Source organism: Micropterus salmoides, unplaced genomic scaffold, assembly GCF_014851395.1.
Source record: "Micropterus salmoides isolate LMB-PRFRI ecotype aquatic unplaced genomic scaffold, ASM1485139v1 Ms_hic_scaffold_14, whole genome shotgun sequence".
Taxonomy (NCBI): Eukaryota; Metazoa; Chordata; class Actinopteri; order Centrarchiformes; family Centrarchidae; genus Micropterus; species Micropterus salmoides.
In genome coordinates this window covers 26,752,893-26,771,012 of record NW_024040485.1, presented here as the reverse complement: position 1 = coordinate 26,771,012, position 18,120 = coordinate 26,752,893, and positions in this window count along the sequence as shown.

The following is an 18,120-nucleotide window of genomic DNA, read 5'->3' as shown; positions in this document are numbered from 1 at the left end:
GTCCTGCACTATACTTTGTTTGTGTTACAACCTACAAGGTTTTTATAGTTTATTAGCATGTCTTGTCCCATTTTGGATTAAATCTGTTTCTTTGTTTTTGTTTTTTATCCTTGTTTTTATAAATATTTGGGGTTATATGTTTATGTTTTTTGACTAAATCAAATGTGTAGACATTTTCAGTGTAATGACTCCCCAAAGTAGTAACTTCCTTTAGATGTAGTAGTAAAACTGTAACACTAGATGGTGGCAACGAGCCATCTGGATTAAACAACACAAGGAGAGAAAATATGGAGAGAAACAGGGTGAAGAGTAAATTGAAGGCCTGGAAATGGGCTTGAGAAAGAAAAATAAAATTCTTTGTGATGGTTTTTTGGCTCACAAGAGAACCAAGGTATGTAAGAGTGTTTTTTTCCCCTCACAGTACGCTGGATGCAAGTGATGTGGGTTATTGTGTTTTCCTTCCTCATGATGGCATTGTTGTCTTATTGTTACTATGAACAAATACAGACACAGTGATTAAAACCTTACTTTTACATTAGCTTAGTGTCACACACATGGTGCAGCCCCTGGGAGTCAGATTTAGCGCAGAGCAGTATTTCCTTTAATACTGTTTTGATGACAGAATCTCTGGATAGAAAGATGTACCTGAGGCTACTGATGGGGAAGAATTGTTTTCCTGGCCATATTTGAAAACTTGGGAAGCCAGAAGATCTCACATTTGTCCCCAGAAATGTCACAGTGTTAATCATAGACTGTATAAGTGTCAGTTCTGGTAACTGAACCCAAGAGCAGACTGGAGCCGGAGGTGAATAGAATAGTTTTATTAGAAAATAACAGGGAATGGTAAGCTGAGGGGGAACAGGGCAAGGTCCAGGTTCCGTAGGTGAGGGAGAAGCAGTGGGAGCTGGCAGGCAGGGTAGCCCGGTGATCCAGGTGAACAGGGCGAGTTTCCTGTTTCCGAGAAACAGAATGAGTCAGCGGACAAACGGGCTTAACTAGACAAGACTTAGTGATCAGAGGCTGGTGTGAAGCGAGGATTGGAGAGTTGGCCATGGTTAAATAGGAAGTGGTGAAGAGGCAATACCACACAGGTGCTTTGATCCTGACAGGGAACAGGTTTGCCGCAGCCGTGAGGACCCGGAGACCACGCCCACCAAGCTCTAGGAAACAAGGAAGGGAAGACAGACAAAAACCAAAACCCATCAAGCACACAGCAAACACTCAAAAGGCAGAAAACAAATAAAAGATCACTCACACACACACAGTCGCCATACGTGATCAAGGTCCATGAGGCGTGACAATAAGGTGTTAACAGACCTATAATCAGATTTTACGTGGCCAGAAAGACTGGACAGCAGAGCTACTATTTATCTACTTATTGATTGAAAGGTTATTTCTGCCCTGAAATGACTTGATAATAATCATAAGGGTTATTTCTGACCGATTGTAACCCACATAGTACTTTTTACCTCTTAAAATACCTTTAAATGGCCAAACAACACATAAAATGGATTATTCTGCTTGCCAGAAAGTGATTGCAGCCCCTATACTTAATGACACTTCATTCAGAAGTGTTATATTTTACAGATTATAAAACCGAAATTGTCCCCCTTTTTTATTTCATGTACAATAACATTATATTTTATAATGGCATACTGACCACCAAATCAAAAATGTCCCCGGATTTCATGTCAGAAATCTGGTCACCTTAATCCAGAAACAGAACCACCTATTACCATTACACCATCTATTACCAATTATCCGTGCAAAGTTGCGGGACTCCTGGAGCCAATCCCAACTGACATTGGGTGAGAGGCGGGGTATACCCAGGACAGGTTGCCAGTTCATCACAGGGCTGACACACAGCCATACACACTCACAATCTAAGGGCAACTTAGAGTCACTAATTAATCTACCTGCATCTCTTTGGACGGTGGGAGGAAACCGGAGCACCTGGAGACAACCCACACAGACATGGGGAGAACATGCAAACTCCACACAAGTCTCACTCACAAGTCGTCAAACACTTCAAATATGGTCAGTGGCCCCCCACTTCAAAACATGACACTGCAGGTACCCCTGTCCCCAAGTAGCGTCATTTGTGGATGACCCCGCCGTCATGAAAAGACACTGAATTTCCCCTTGAGGGATTAATAAAGTATGTCTTCTTCTTCATTACGCATAGAAACCCTACACACTCGAGTCCAATGTGATATATTATTTGTTGTGAAAATTCACAATACCAGACAAAATGAAGTCTCAAGCAGAGAAGATGATTTTGTGGACACTTCCTCTGTCTGATGCTGCTGCTGCTCTGTTTCTGCTCTCTCATTTCCCCCCTTGCTTCTCTCCTCTGGAGGAACCTCTGCCCACGTTTTGCATTTGCCATGTAGTATTTTTAAACGTGCGAAAAAAACAAAACAATTTCGGACGAAAAATGCAGACTTGGGGCCTGATTTACTAAAGGTTTGCGTGAGTAAATACATGTGCAAACTTGATATCACCAGCAAATTAGCACGTAAGCTGATCAACTAACGGTGTGCACGCAGAATGACGTCTTTCTAAAGCGCAAGATAGCAGCTGTTGTTCATTTCGTACTTTTGCCTTAATGAATATGCAATTTGGCGTGACCTGCAAATACATTTATTTACTACACGCAATGTGATCTTACAAGCCTAAACGCAATTTCATGTGAGTGCAACAGCATCTGTATTTAATACGTTTGAGAGGAAGCTGCAAACCGCCAAGTGCAGAGATGGCTGCTGTTATTGTTGGGAGAAGGAGACACAGCCGTAATGAAAGAAAACGTAGAGAAATTAACAGTATTAGATAATATTATTCTATATCTAATATATAGAAATACAATTATTTTATTTTATTTATTCGATGAACTATATGAATAGAATTGTTTTGTTTTTTCCTTTAGCTTTGGCAACACTGTTGTATTAACATTCATGCCAATAAAGCAAATTTTGTTTCGACCTGACTTTTTAGTTTAGAAAGTTGCGTGGCACTGCAGAGAGCCCCCTGCTGCAGTAGTGCACGGATCACGCGTAAAATTCATTAACAATCACCAACTGTTGTAATTTAATGTAACGTAGGTAAGGAAACGTATAAGTTAAAATACTGAAATAAATACTGATAACATTTTGGGCGGTTTTGTGTGCGTTTTGGCGGTTTTTGAACAGTTTTTGGGCAGGAATTCATCAGCAGGATCTGGCAACACTGGTTCCCCTTCTCAGGGAACCAGGGTTACATACGTAGCCCGAGACGTTCCCTCTGGCTGGATGAAGCACGATCTGCTGGCATTTCCTCGCGTCTGGGTCATTCCAGTAGTGGTTTTTGCTGGGGTATCCCAAAGCAGTTTTTCCAGGTGTGCTGTCCCAAGTAGGCTACTTAGTGCAATCTCAGGCACGATTTCCACATATACTCGAGAGGCACTGAACGAAACAAACCCAGGTTTTTACGCTGTGGCTATACTTTCCCTCCCGACTCTCCATGGCGGAAACCATTAAAACATGCAAAACCCTCATTTAAATACTGCCACCTCCATTGTGTTTGCCCCTGTTGTCATCTACGCAATAATTCTTAGTAAATCACCCATAACAGCTACTAAAATTGCATGTGCAATATTTTAGAATGCACACGCAATTTAGCACTCTTTATTCCGGATGTTAGTAAATAGGGCCCTTGGTGTGCAAAGGCCTTCATAATCTTTTCCTAAACCTAACCAAGTAGTTTTTTTCCAAAACATAAGGAAGTGATTTTTGTGCCTAAACCTAGCAAAGAGCGACCATTTCACAACATTAACCACGCAAGCTTTATTTTGAAGGTCTACCTGGAATGGTGAATATTTATTATTGCTAGCTTGAGCAGCCGTACCATATTTATTTTTGCTAACTGCAAGCAGCAGTATTTGATGAGTTGGGAGTGAGGATGTGTTGTATAAACATGAAATACAACAGGTTAAGCTGAAATAAATGAATTAATTTAAAAGAATTCTGAAATAAATGATTATAAAAATGTAATTAATGGCAAAATTCTTTGACTGTTAATGTTACGTTTTGATAAGTTTACAAGCAATGTAATTTTGATATACCTAAGCTGCATTATATTGGGATCTGAGGTTGCTGGAATGATATTTATGAAGTAATACTGCTTTTAGGGGTTGAATAAGACCACACTCGCTTGTTCACTCTCTGGAAAATTGAGCTGCCTCTGAACACCACAGTAAGTTTTCCTTCTTCACAGCTGACATACAGGCTGGAGTAGATGTGAATGGAAGGTCTGAGGTGGTCAGTCAGTGATAACACTGGATATTAGGCCACAAAAGGTGAAAAAATAAGAAATAATTATCATGTGCAGCAAAGCATTACGATTGTAAATTGAACGGCCCAAAAAGCGGTGGCCAACATTGTTTTTCTCTAAAATGCACCTTGAATTGTTTAAACTGACTCTACAGAGGCCTGTAGGGGCATACTGTATGCTTACAGCAGATAGACAGTTCTACAGTATTTACAGCTGTTGCAGCTGAGGATATGCTAAGAGTGCTGCAAATTTTGTGTTATTGTTAATGGCTCATTTTAATAACATTTTAAAATGAAAAAACTGAAAAGATAAAAAATTATGTGATGTTTAAATAAATTATTTTATGCTTTCAAACATATTCAATCAGAGGAACAAATATATAAATATAAATATTTTATTGTAGCCAGCCTAAGGCACACCTGTGCAATACCAATGCTGTGTACTCAGCTTCCATCTGAGAGGTGGATGGATTATCTTGGCAAAGGAAGTGCTCACTGACACAGATTCTGACAGATTTGTGAAATTTGAGAGAAATATGCCTTTTGTGTACACAGAGAAAGTGTTAGATCTTTGAGTTCAGCTCATGATGAATGGGGTATAGTATAGTTGCTGAAGCAAAAAGTGTTACAACCATACTCGGTCTCCCCTACAGTCAGGACCTAGGATGTGATGAAGTTACACATAACCCACATGGGAAGACCAACCAACTTTGAATGCCCACCATCGAGGTCCTGCTTTATGTGTGCAGTTTTTTTCAAGGATGTTACATACATGTTAGGATTGACCCCGAATAGTTGAAGATTCGATGCTCCGATGGGCGGAGCCTGATTCGACTGTCAATTTCACAGTCGAAGCTTCGCAGCGAAACAAGGATCACGCCATTTTGGCGATATGGGGGTGCTGAACATCTGACTTTACATAGAACTACCAGTTTTCTCCCAATAAGTTAATATACAGCCTATTACAATATACATTTCAATGTTTAATGCTGTAAATAAACAAAGAATTTCAATATATGTTTTTAAAGTGCGTGAATAAATCCAAAATTGTAACCCTAACCCTGGGTTGTCAGTGCACATGTGTAGGCGTAGCGTGTGTGGTGGTGGCAGACGAGCCCCCCCCCTCCGGCTCGCAATCGCCCTGCACAAAATCATTCGACTATAGGCAGGACTCGACGATTCTGATTTGACAATGTAAATCCTTAGTCAGGGACAGCACTAATACATGCAAAGACACATGTGGCTTCCCATGTGTAAATTATGTCAGAAGCAAAAAGTCTAATATCACCTTCATGCTGCAATGCACACTTTTAAGCATGCATGTGTTTAAAAGGTCATACCTCTTTACTTATCTATCTTTCTGTTCATGTTCTTTGAAGTTTTCATGTTGATTCGTGTTTAGACTTACAGATCTGATTTCCTCTTTCATCAGTGGCCTGTCTTGTGCAACTATTTGAGAGGAGGAGTCCCCAGTCTATCATCTCGTACTACTGGATCATTGTTTCTTATGTAATCTTCCACAGGTCATGTCTTTCATGTCCTGTCATCTCTTTGTTTCATTTCATTGATTTCATTTTGTCACAGTCAGTCTGACTGCAGTCCCATTGCCTGCTTCTTACACACTCTTTCTTATTGCGAACTCCATTCTTCACAATTCCACACTGCACCTAACACTGCAAATGAACACCCACCACAGTGGAGCTGCTCAGCAGCGGGATCAATAGATATTATTTTGAAAAAAATCATTTTAGGTAGAGGTAGAGACTTGAGATCATGCACTGTACTTGTCTGGGGAAAACAGGACAGGTACATTAGCAATGAAATGAAGACACTGATGGGCAAATTCACAAAGAATGGATTGTGGCCACTGATAGCACCTTAAATTGCACATCATTTTCTCAAGGTCTGATTCACAAAAGATATTGCGCTAATGATTTTACAGTGCCCATGGTGGTACAGGGATGTGTGAGTCAATAGCACCCACAACACCGGAGAAGAATTGTTGCTTTGTCCCCTCCGTAAGTGTTCTTCTAAGGGCGCTTTCACACCTACCTCATTTGGTCCTGACTGTCGGACTTTGTTTGATCAAAATTATAGGTGTGAAAACTCCCCCATGGTCCGGACCAAACAGACGAAATTCGGTCCGACGAAAAGAGGTAGTCTCGGTCTGGATCAAACTGAACCACAGTTCGGTTTGTTTCTAGTGTGAAAGCATTTTTGGATGCTTCGGGCTTTCAGACCATTTACAGGAAGTTTGGCGGTTCCCATGTGAACCGGAAACAAACAAATGCACGGAGAAATGCTCTGAAATAAGGACACAATTATAAATCTCCCGTGACAACTCATCTTTTGTAACACTGACGGCCACTATGGAAGCAAACTGCCACTCACATCTTTGGTCTGTCCTCAAATGAAGGTGCAGAAGGACTGCTTGCTGTCTTCTCCTTTCCTGTCGGCGATGATATAATGTTCGCACAAGGAGGACATTTATTTGGCGAATTTGAAGTAGCCTAGAATTAAGTTGGTGCTGCAGGTACGCTACTAATGCCATAATAATAACAACAATTTATTGGCAACGATATGCATATGTTCATCCCAGATTCATTCATTCATTACTGCCAACGCTCCTGGCGGAGCTGTTTACAAACCAATCAATGTCAAGTGTTGGGAGACGCAGCCCACTGAGATGATAACGACAGGACGAAGGTAAGGAAGAAATGATTACTGCTTTAACGACAAACCATGGTAAAATTCCTGATGGTTATTAATACCGTACACATTTTGATAACCGGTACCATGATAACCGGGTTCGGTTACCGCGCTATTATAAACTCACAGTAAATACTGTCCAGCATCAACCAAAGTCTCCCAGAAGCAGGTGTGCATGTGCAGTATGCAACGTTGGTTTGTTTGGGTCAATGACAACACGGCTGCAGAGATTTTTCCGTCACTCTGAAGTCTGGTCATATTTTAGTTTTTATGAAAGAAACTTGGAAATTGGAAACAAAAAAACAATGTTCTTCTCCCAGGGCCGGGGAATGAGGCAGGGATGCAATCTCAGATCCAATTCTCTTCAATCTATATATCAATGAATTAGCAAAAGAGCTGAGGGAAACTTGATTAACTCACGCAGGGTAGGTTAACTTTTAGCTTTGGTTTGTCTGTCTGACTTGCTAACAGATTATAAACTGAAGCTCTCAACGCTACACGTTTTTCTGCTGCTGTGTGCGTTGTGTGTCTGCAGACTATTCGTCCACTGCACATGATAACACAATACACAGTTTACTCAACCAACCAGCATATGTTGTTCATTTTAAATCCAGCAGCTATCAAATTAGTTGTAAAAGTGTCAGAACAGACTCCTTGTTGGGCTCATTGCAGTTACTATCACTGTCTTCTAAAGACATTTGTTATCATGTAATTGTGCACGGGGTTATTGCATTACCTACATAACATATAATATAAAATCTTGATAATGCACACTTAGATGGTTTTCATATGTTTAGAAAAGGTATTGGCTGTTATTTTAATGTTTAATCTGATATGTTATTTGATATTTGATCAGGGTTCTCGCATGAGACACCACCCAGATCTGCAGAGGTCCAGGCCTACAGCTCATCCAGGGCTAACCTGAAGAAATACTCCACCAGTCAGCAACACTTCACTCCCTAGCAAGCTGAATCACTTCTACACTAGCTTTGACAGAGACAACAAGCAAGTGGCCGTCATTATTTTGAATATATCGCAGTTAAATCTTTTGTTTCTATCACTATGCCATTGTCTATTGCACCCTTATGCTGAATTTCACTGCGCTGGTACGTACTGTGCTATGACAATTAAGTTCAATCTAATCTAATCATGTACACATACTGGAGCAATAACACCTCTTCATTTAGTCACTTAGAGATCTGTTTAAGGGAACATTTTGGGAAATACTTATTCACCTTTTTGCTGAGAATTAGATGAGAATATCAATCCAACTGTCACGCCTATATGGTGAATATGCACCGTAGCTAGAGCCAGCAGCTACTTAGCATAGCTTAGCATAAAGACTAGAAGCAGAGGGAAATAGCTAGCATAATAAAATCTCAACAAGTTTTCTTTTTTCTTTGTTGTAAATCTGTTTTTATAATGGGACAATGCTATAGTTGAGGTTTGGTTAAGTTTAGGTACAAAATCCTTGGTTTGGTTGAAGGGATTTGGTTAAAATATGTACTTTGATATGGTTAGGGAAACATTGTGGTATGGGTGAAAAAATACTATTTCATCAATGGTCAATTGTTTGTTTTGGTTTTTATACGGATTACAAAAATTTATGTTAATTAGTAAATCTTTAGAGGTTCTGTTAGGTGGGTTTTGGAGATGGTCTTTCAGCATCTTTCAGACACCATCAGTCGTAAGTGCCCCAAAATGGCATCTGTTTATGTTCAAGTAACGAGCCTTGTAATAGTCTTTGCACCTTGAGAGGCAATAGCGAGTCACTGTAGCGTCCAGTCTGCCCTCAGTCCACCATGAGAGGGCAAAGTAGAGCCGTCTTGAGGGCTTGTCAATCAATGCTGCTGCAGGAGATGCTCTCCTCTATCCCCACTGTTCGCCTGGAGTTTCAAGTCCCACGATTCCCCCCCAATGATGAAACACTCTGCACAGTCTGCCCATCCACTATAACTATTAGAAACAGTATTACTGTGGTTTGTTATCGTCTTTTATAAATTTCCCTTCTCCCTCCCCGTAGGTCATTACACAAGGCGATGATTCTTTAAATTCAATGTTGCAGAAGAAGCAACGCCCGCTAATCCAGGAAGACATAAAGCTCTAAAGATCAGCTCTAATGTTACATGTGATTATAAAAGAGCAGAGGAGCAGAATCGTTTAGAGAAATGCCTGGCAGAGGGGGAGGAGGAGGTGCATTGCTGCCTCCTATTTGTTTGGCACATGTGACCAGAAACTACACAATGTACCTTTAACAACACATTTTTTATTAACAAGCCAGGTATTGTAACGCCTCACTAACACAGGCCTGAGGTGGGATGTAAACACTGACCAGAATAAAATGGTTTACAGTTGAAGAAAATGGTCTCTTAGTCAAGAGCACATGTTTTCCTTCACACTGTAACATCTGCACATCAACCTTCTGTTCTTTATGTAGAAAGACATTCGGCCTCCCCTTGATCTAGGAAAGTCTGTTTGCTCTGTTGACAAGCAGCAGTTCATCCATTTTGTTGGCCAACATTTTCCAGATGTATTAAAGGGAGTGCATTTTTTAAATTCCCACGGTTGCTTTTGCGCACTTCCCTGCAAGTCCCATGGGTAGCTGCTCCTCTTACTAAAATCTCTGCAAAACGTTCCGGCTTTGTAAAAAAAAATAGAGGAGACGTTTAACAAATGAAATGTTGGATGATCAAAAGTCCCTCCCAGGTGAATGTATTGGGAAATGGAGAGCTGAATAATGAACAGAAGAAGTACCAGAGAGCACAACTGAGGCTGCCATCTTTAACATTTGAACAAATACATCTGCTGAGCATGGTAGCTGTCAAGGAAGCTATCAACCCCTCACATCACAGTATACACCATACACTTTAACAGCTGTGGCTCCTGTGGTAGAGCGAATCGTCTACTAATCATAGGGTTGCTGGTTTGATTCCTATGTATAGTATCATCATGAGCTTTGGATAGGAAGCACTCTATCGCACCTGATGAGAAGTTAGCATCTTCACATCTGAACAGCCTCAGTGTGTGAATGTGACAAGTTTTGTAAAGCAGTTTGAGAGACCAGAAAAGTGCTGTATAAATACAGCAAAAAAGTCCATTTACCATAAAATCATAAACTAATGCAGAAAACACACTGATGTTCACACAACACCGTACATCACCATAACCGTATATTGAGATGACAAAGGGACAATGCACATGAATTTAATAAATCGTACATATAATGGCTAAAAATTCCACACCTGTTGGCCAAGATTTTGTAACAGTCATAGTTCTGCATAGTTCTTAATCAGAGCACCCTGCAGCAGAATTTATAGTTACACAATAAAGCATCTAAAAACAGAATGACCCTTCAAATGAAAGAGTGAATTCACTGTTCTGTAAGGTGCCTCACAGCTCTGTAGTAGCAGAGTTGTCATGCAGACTGACAGTGTGCTGAGGTTGTTAGGAGAGTCTTCACTAAAGCTCATACCTCCATGAAAAGTCTTTCTATGGGGAAACTGTGAAGATAGAATACTGAGGGAACAGCACCAGTGGTCATTCGTTTCCCTCCATTACACACCTACAGTATCACTATGATTGGAAGATGTTTTTGAAGATTTCATTTGATGGTCCTTTTTATGAGAAAACAACTTAGATCTAATTTATCTTAATATAACAGATTTGAAATTGATATATAAGTCCCTTTCTGTATTACAATAAAACACAAGCGTCACATTACATTGCCTCTTTTGTCCCAAAGTCAGATTGATTCTTAAGTGTTCTATTACAGCCCAGCTGGATGAGAGGAGAGGTTTTCACAAGTGAGATTTGATTGTCTCCCACCTAAGCAGCACCGTAGGATGAGAGGAAATAAACTGGTTGAAAACATTTGCCAGCTCATTTGAAGACTTACTACCTTCTCTGGGGAAACTGATTGCTAGTCGTTCTACCTGTCTTTCTAAAATGTTCAGTCTGTCTGGTGACAACATCTGCAGAAAAGAAAAAAACATATAGCAGGTTGTGTTATTTCTACATGAATTCAGTTCAATTAAATTTTATTCATATAACGCCAAGTGAGCCAACAGAAGTTATCTCATTACACTTTTCATAAAGCAGGTCTAAATCATACACTTTGTAATATTATTTATAAAAGAACCAACAATTCCCACCATGAGCAAGCACTGGCGACAGTGGCAGGGAAAACCTCTATTTGTGAGGCCATCTGCCTCACAAAGAGATGTAAAGGAATAGTAATGATAATGTTGGTGGTAATACTATTAATATTAATGAAATAATAATGATAACAAATCCACACCGTTGTTCACTACAATATTGATATTAATAATCTTAAAAGGACTATAATAGTAATTGTAGCAGCGGGTGCCGAGCAGGAACATGGGGCAGAAGGTGGCCTGCAACCACAGGTCCAGACCCCACAGCTCCGGAGGCAGAAACACCTGCAGACAGATGTAGAAGTAACATTAACGTTAGCCTATAAAAGCGTTCTTATAATCCGTGTGCTAGCTTGCTCTGCAAGAACCTTGTTGATAAAACAATTCTAAAACAACACAAAATACAAACTGGGATCCAGAGAATATCTAGTACACTAGCTTATACTGTGAAACAATCCACGTTATATTTTTCATTTACTTTAATGAAGTCAAAAGTCCGCCTTTATCGTTGAATGCATGCGTGCTCCTGCAGCAGGGGGAACACTTTCTATCAGGAAATCCCAATGTCCCCACTAGGCCCTTAGCCCTGAGCCCTCACAGACTTTACTGACATCACTTGGAAAGTGAGTGCAAGAGGCTGCAATGGCTCAAAATGCTGTAAACAGGAACGGGACAACCCTTTGCCACTTTATCACGTTACTTTGACGATGCTGAAACACGTAGCACACTTTTTATTTTATGTTTTTTCACCTCTGTCGAGGTTCCAACCGAGCTGAGGGAAACTAAAATGTAACGTGAAAACATGACAGACTGCTGATTGATCAGAGAGAATATTCACTATTCACTGCATCATCATTGCAGGGCCGAGTAGATTCGAGTTGCGCTATGGTAGCATTTTTCGGCAAGGCAGCATAGATCGTCGGAACACCGGCAACAGTTCAGCGTTTAGTGCTGATGGTATGATGTGGAACAATGATGTTGTGTGGTTGTGGACTGTTAATAACTTGTAACTTCTGCTAGGTAACGGTCTCAGTCTGAGGCGGCTTTGATTTGGATCACACTACCTTGTTTTGTACGACCCGCCCTTCTCTGCTTCTGATTGGCTAGTAGTCCTTACCTGGGAACTGCGCATGTGCAACTCCCAGCAAAGATTTTGTACAAGTAAGATGCATCACTCTGTGGCTCAAGAGCGGAGCGTACAACACATAGGGTGAAAAGAGGAGCTGCAGCGATGTGCAGTATGAGGGGAAAATATGGTGTTTTTTGAAAGTCAAACCATGTAAACCTGTTCAGGTACAACCCCTAAATAAGATTTTGAACCTGAAAATGAGCATAATACCACCTCTTTAAGAAAACTTTCAACAATTTTAACATCAGCGTAGGTGTCGATGCTTGTTTGTTTACTGTTTTCTTCTTCTCTTATAACTCTCTTATTTGCCATATTTCTCTCGCTCCCGGGCTTCCCCTGGTAACCCTCGTGTTTCACGTCATATCGCTATGAACTGTGAGCAATTCCCTCAGCCAAATTCTGCAGAAAGGCGGGCTTACAAAAGGGTCTATAAAGGGTTCAAAATGTCTGCGAGAGAGCCCTCACGCACTTGGTGATTTGACAGTGGGACAGCCCTAAACCCTCACGGACTTCCCTGGGACGCACCTCAAAGTCTGTGAGTATATGATGGTGGACATTGGGATTGGGCCAATAACTACCTTGGCAAGATATATGAAAGTGGTGGTGCAACGTCTTAAAGGGTGTAGTTGAGACACATTTGTTCCACCTTTCGCATCAGCGCCATATCATCGCAAGGAAGATATATTACTATGATTATTGTAGACTTTTTGGTCAGAGGGGGGCCAAAGGGGGGTCCAAGGTCTGTGTTACAGGGGCACTGGCCCCTGTTGGCTCTCCCTCAAAACCGCCACAGTTTAACTTTCACAGTTATTTCAAAATCAATAATAAGAAATTACTCATTGTCCACGTTTACATTCCCCATCGTCTACGTGTCTCTACATCAGGAACACACTGCACAGTTGATCTGCCCCTGTGATGCCTTTACTGTCTTGCGTTTAAAATCAGTGAGGTCAATGGCAATCACATAATGTTATAATCAGTCAATTTTATCCACATTTTTAATAGCATCCTGTCATCTGTAGAAACATACATGCAATGCAATCAGGAGAGACATATATACCAGTTATGTGCATTGATTTGATCAGGAACAACTTGATGAGGTCAGCAATAACCAGAAAATTGGCTGAAGAAGTCAACAATGCCCAGGAAGATGTAACACTTACCAGAAACAATGAACATGACAGCACTTACCACAGAGCAAAGAATACGACAGCATTTGCCAAAAATAATGAACATTAAGCCAAAGGAGAGAGAATAAAGATCTGTTTAATAAAGCGACACACAAGTGGGGCTGAAGTGTACGATCCCAACAGTCTCATCTTCTGAAAACAATGCACATGCACGTGTCTGAAGCTTCCTCAAGCTAAATCTCTCTTTGTCCCTTGGCTTGCTTGCTGGACTTCGTGGATTCATCCTTAGCACAGAATAAAATCTAAAATCTGTAGTTTATAAGTGAGTTTTGAATATAACATATAGCTGCATAAAGACAGTGTTTAAATTAGTCCAAGACTAGGCCTTAATCTAGAATAGTTAATCACTGCTCAATAAATGGCTTTCTGAAACACAGACTAATTAGAGATTAAGAACACCTGGACTATGAAGTCTTGAACGTAAAGTAAACAAGATTAATTTAAAACCACCTGTGCTAGTCTGACTTACCTGGACTGAGGTTGCCCATAAAACAAAAGCCTAAAACATAACTGGAGAAGTAAATTCAAGGAAAACAATGGCAGCAGAAAAGAGACTGTGATCAAAAAACTTCAGTGAGCATGAGAAAACTCTTTTAAGGACAATAGTATCAAGACACCTGGTCATTGAAGACAAACAGCCAGTGGCGGTTCCTGCCAAATCTCTCAGGGGGGGGCAATTGGTTTGATGATGGCTAAGATGACAAGTTCAATGATCTAAGTCTGCTATAAGACAAGGAGCGTTCCTTAGGCTACATACTGTGCAGTATTTGTGAACAGCTACATACTGAAGTTCATTGTCAATGTCTACAATGAATGAACAGTCCAAAGTTAAGATCAACTGATCTTTAGACCTCTGGATGTAAAAGGCAACTACTTTAGCAAAAATGATTAAAAAGAATGACTCTCACAATCATCTGATTTAGCTGTAACAAACCTTTTATTTAGGAACAACAAAAACCAGAATAAAGCGCTGTGGCACTGGGCTGATAATGTGCAATGAATAAAATTATTTACAGTTAATCCTGCATTGCAGCTAAGGGACCCGTCTCAAGTAATAGGCTGCAGTTATGTAATAATGTCACATACTGGATATGAAGGTGGATCAAACACAGCTATTCTTAAATGATGAACCTAGTATTTATTTTCATTCTTTAAGTTACACACATTAGACAAGACTAATAAGGTAAGCAGAGAGTAGTAAAAAATCAACTTGTTATCCTGTAGATACACAGTATTAATAGGGGTGTGGGCTGTATTAAAGTATCCACTGTTCTTTTGTACTCTATAATCACACAGTAACAACGAGCTATGTGCTGTTCTCCCATCTTCCTCTGTATTTACACATACACAACAAGGCATGTAAGCGGAAATATAAAAGATTTATTCTATTGTTTTTGGTTTATTTTCTGTGTTGCTTTCTTACTTCTCCTTCTTTTTATCCTCCTCTGACAAGATACCAGTGGTGACCACATCATGCTACCTCCTCTTTCTTCTTCGGTTTCTGGCAATAAAAGAAATAAACAACACATCAAATAATTGTTACAGGTTGACTCCACCACCACACATACAACATGGCTTAATAACAATCACATTTAACATAAGCATAAAATTCAGCTTAATAACAACTATCAAGATTTTTAGCTTAGCCTCTGGCATTTTACAGAGCTTGAATTAGCCTACTGGCTAGCGAACTTTTCCTCTCCTCATAGCTTAACAAATTACATGTATTATTTATACTGTGTCTTACTCACCGTTGGTAAAGTCGCTGCATCTCCCGACACGACACCACAGTTGAATTTTCAGCCTGAATGTACATTTTCTACAGCAGCTGCTCGTAGTGAGAGCAACAAGCTGGAGGACCGCCGAGTAGTTTTCAGGTGGCAGAAGCGAAGCTCTGCTGCTGGGAGCATGACGTAAACATGTAAGTGTGAGCCCTCCCGGAACCCATAGAGATTGCATAGCAGCGGCCGCAGCTCGAAAAAAACTGCCGTTACATGAATGTCTATGAGAGAGATCTGGGCGATTTACAACCAGACTGAAATCGCACCAAAAAAGGCGGGACTCCACGGAACACGACTTAACGCTGATTGGACATCGATATTCAGAGACAAACTGCCTGTCAGAAACAGTCACAGCTAACTAACAGTGTGGTAGAAGGAGTGAGAAAAACGCTTGCCTTTCCTGGCTTGGTCGGGCGTCGCCCGGTCGCCCCAATGAAAAAGGCGCCGCCCCTGCAAACAGCACACATCTGCTGTGGAATCAAAGAAAAGGAATGCATGTAAATCCATCTGTAATGAATTTAATTCAAATGAACAAACATCCACAAGAACAATACAACAGCTTCAGGTAAGAATTGTCAACTTTTATTACCTTGATGGCTGTATTTTATTACTGTTTTGTGATATCAATGGATTGACACTACAGTATTATATTCAATACAGGTTTTGTGGAAGAATATAAAAATCAACCTAAACAAACTGCTGCAGAAGCCTGAAGAGAGGTTTAAGACTGGTGGAGGACCTACCAATAAAGATACTGATCAGTTGGATGACTTACTGACAGGTATAATGGAGAACCAGCAACCTTTGGAGAACATACCAGATGATGACCAACTAGACAGTTCAGATGAGGGATCACACACACATACTACAATGTGTATGTTTTGGCAATGGTATGTTTACACTCCTTTCAAACTTTTATTTCTTTCTGTTTCATACTTTCATTTGATGTGAAACATTTCACATTTAACGTGCATTTTTTTGATTATATATGAACTGTTCTTGTTTCAAGGAGAAAGTCAAAGGGACATAATTGGAAGCGCTGCAAGGTAATTTACCCTCCACATCCTCAGAAGCTATGGTGGCAGTGTCTGCCAGTACTGGTCACCAAAACAAGAGTCACAATCCACGAAAAGCTGGCTATTGAATTTCATGAACACAAGTTGAAGTACCTTAAGGAGGAGCATGAAATAAAAATGAAGATCCTCCAAGTAGAACTGGAAATGAAGATGAAGGAGAGAGAGATGCAACTGTCTCAAATATCACAACAATGCGTGAATCTGAAAAAAAAATTGTTTTATTAAATAATTTTGGGTGTTTAATATACCAGACAATTACACTTACTTTTAAAATACAGTAAGCTGCTCATTACATATGAAGATTTATCAGATCCCAGCAGAAGTGAAAAGGTAATGTCAAAAGTGAAACAATGCAAAAGCAAGTCCTTCTGTGTGGTCTGTTGTAAATGGTGGCACATCTAGATTGTCATCCTCCTGTATCGGGGGATCTGGGCATCCATGCTGTTTCAGGTAGTTGTGAAGAACAGCTGTTGCAATGATAACAGTGCAGCATCTTCTTGGTTGGTATCGAAGTGTTTTTTTCCGAAGGCACTGAAAGCGACTCTTCCAAACCCCAAACACGCACTCTACTAGTCCCCTAGTGCGCATATAAGCCTGGTTGTAGCGCCTGTGCTCAGTTCTTGTTGGGTGCAAGTATGGTGTAAACATAAAAAATTCTTCTGAGCATACCCAGTGTCACCAAGCAATATTCCCTTGTGATCTCCTCTTTCAAACTGAGAACACTGAGACGAGTTAAGGGATCCAGGAATCATGAGTTGCACCTTTCCAACAATGTATGAAAACTGTAACTGGGGAGTGCATACACCTTGGACATTTATAGAAAACCAGTTCTTGCGGTTCCTGTATTCCTCAGCATCTGGAGAAGAGGGACATTTTATGGGAAAAAGGTTTCCATCTTTGCAGCATATGACTCCCGGGAAGTGCCCATATTCATGCAGCATCAGGGAAGTTTATGTAATGTCTTCTCAATTCACAAATAGCCATGCATACTCTGTGAATGACATACTGTAGTCCCCAGTTTCTCTGTGAAAGTTGCCATATGCCAAAAATCGTAAGATCATGAGCACCTGCAGGCAAAATGCTACAGGCCGTCCTCTTTGGGTAACAGATGAAAGCCTGGGTTCCAAAAGTGAAATAAGCTCCACAGCATTTACTTTATGCATTCGAAAACAATCTCGAAAACTAATTTCATCAAAGCATTGCAATAGGTCACTTCTGTCAGCAAGAACTTGCCTAGCTGGTGGTATTAGTTGTTCTTCATTGACATATTCCAAGTAATCCATGTGTCTTCTTTAACAAGAAATTTTAATCTGAAGTTAAACCTGCCTCCTGGGTGGTTTAATTTAAACCTCAATTTATTCCTGAAGTATCTCTAATCTTCCTTCAGGAAATCAGCTTAGTTTATCCAGGACTAGGCCGAGTCTAGGACTATTTTACCAACCCGCATGAGAACAGGCTGATTTTACAACATGACCAAGAAAGATTTCTGTTAGTCTGTGTTAAAAGGCCTTTTCAGTCTAGGACTAGCCTTAATCTCTGTCTGGGAAACCGCCCCTTAATGTGTTTTGACAGTATTTTATTAAACGCAAAATGAGCAAGAGTTTGTTAATATACTACAGATGTCTAAAAATGTAACATCAGTTTGAACCTAGACACATTTTCAACAGCAAATCACCAAAATAATTATTACTGGGTTGGACTATGACTCTACAATCATAGGTCCATGAGTAACCTATGTCTTAGCCATCGATTTGATCCATATTTTCATCTTGCC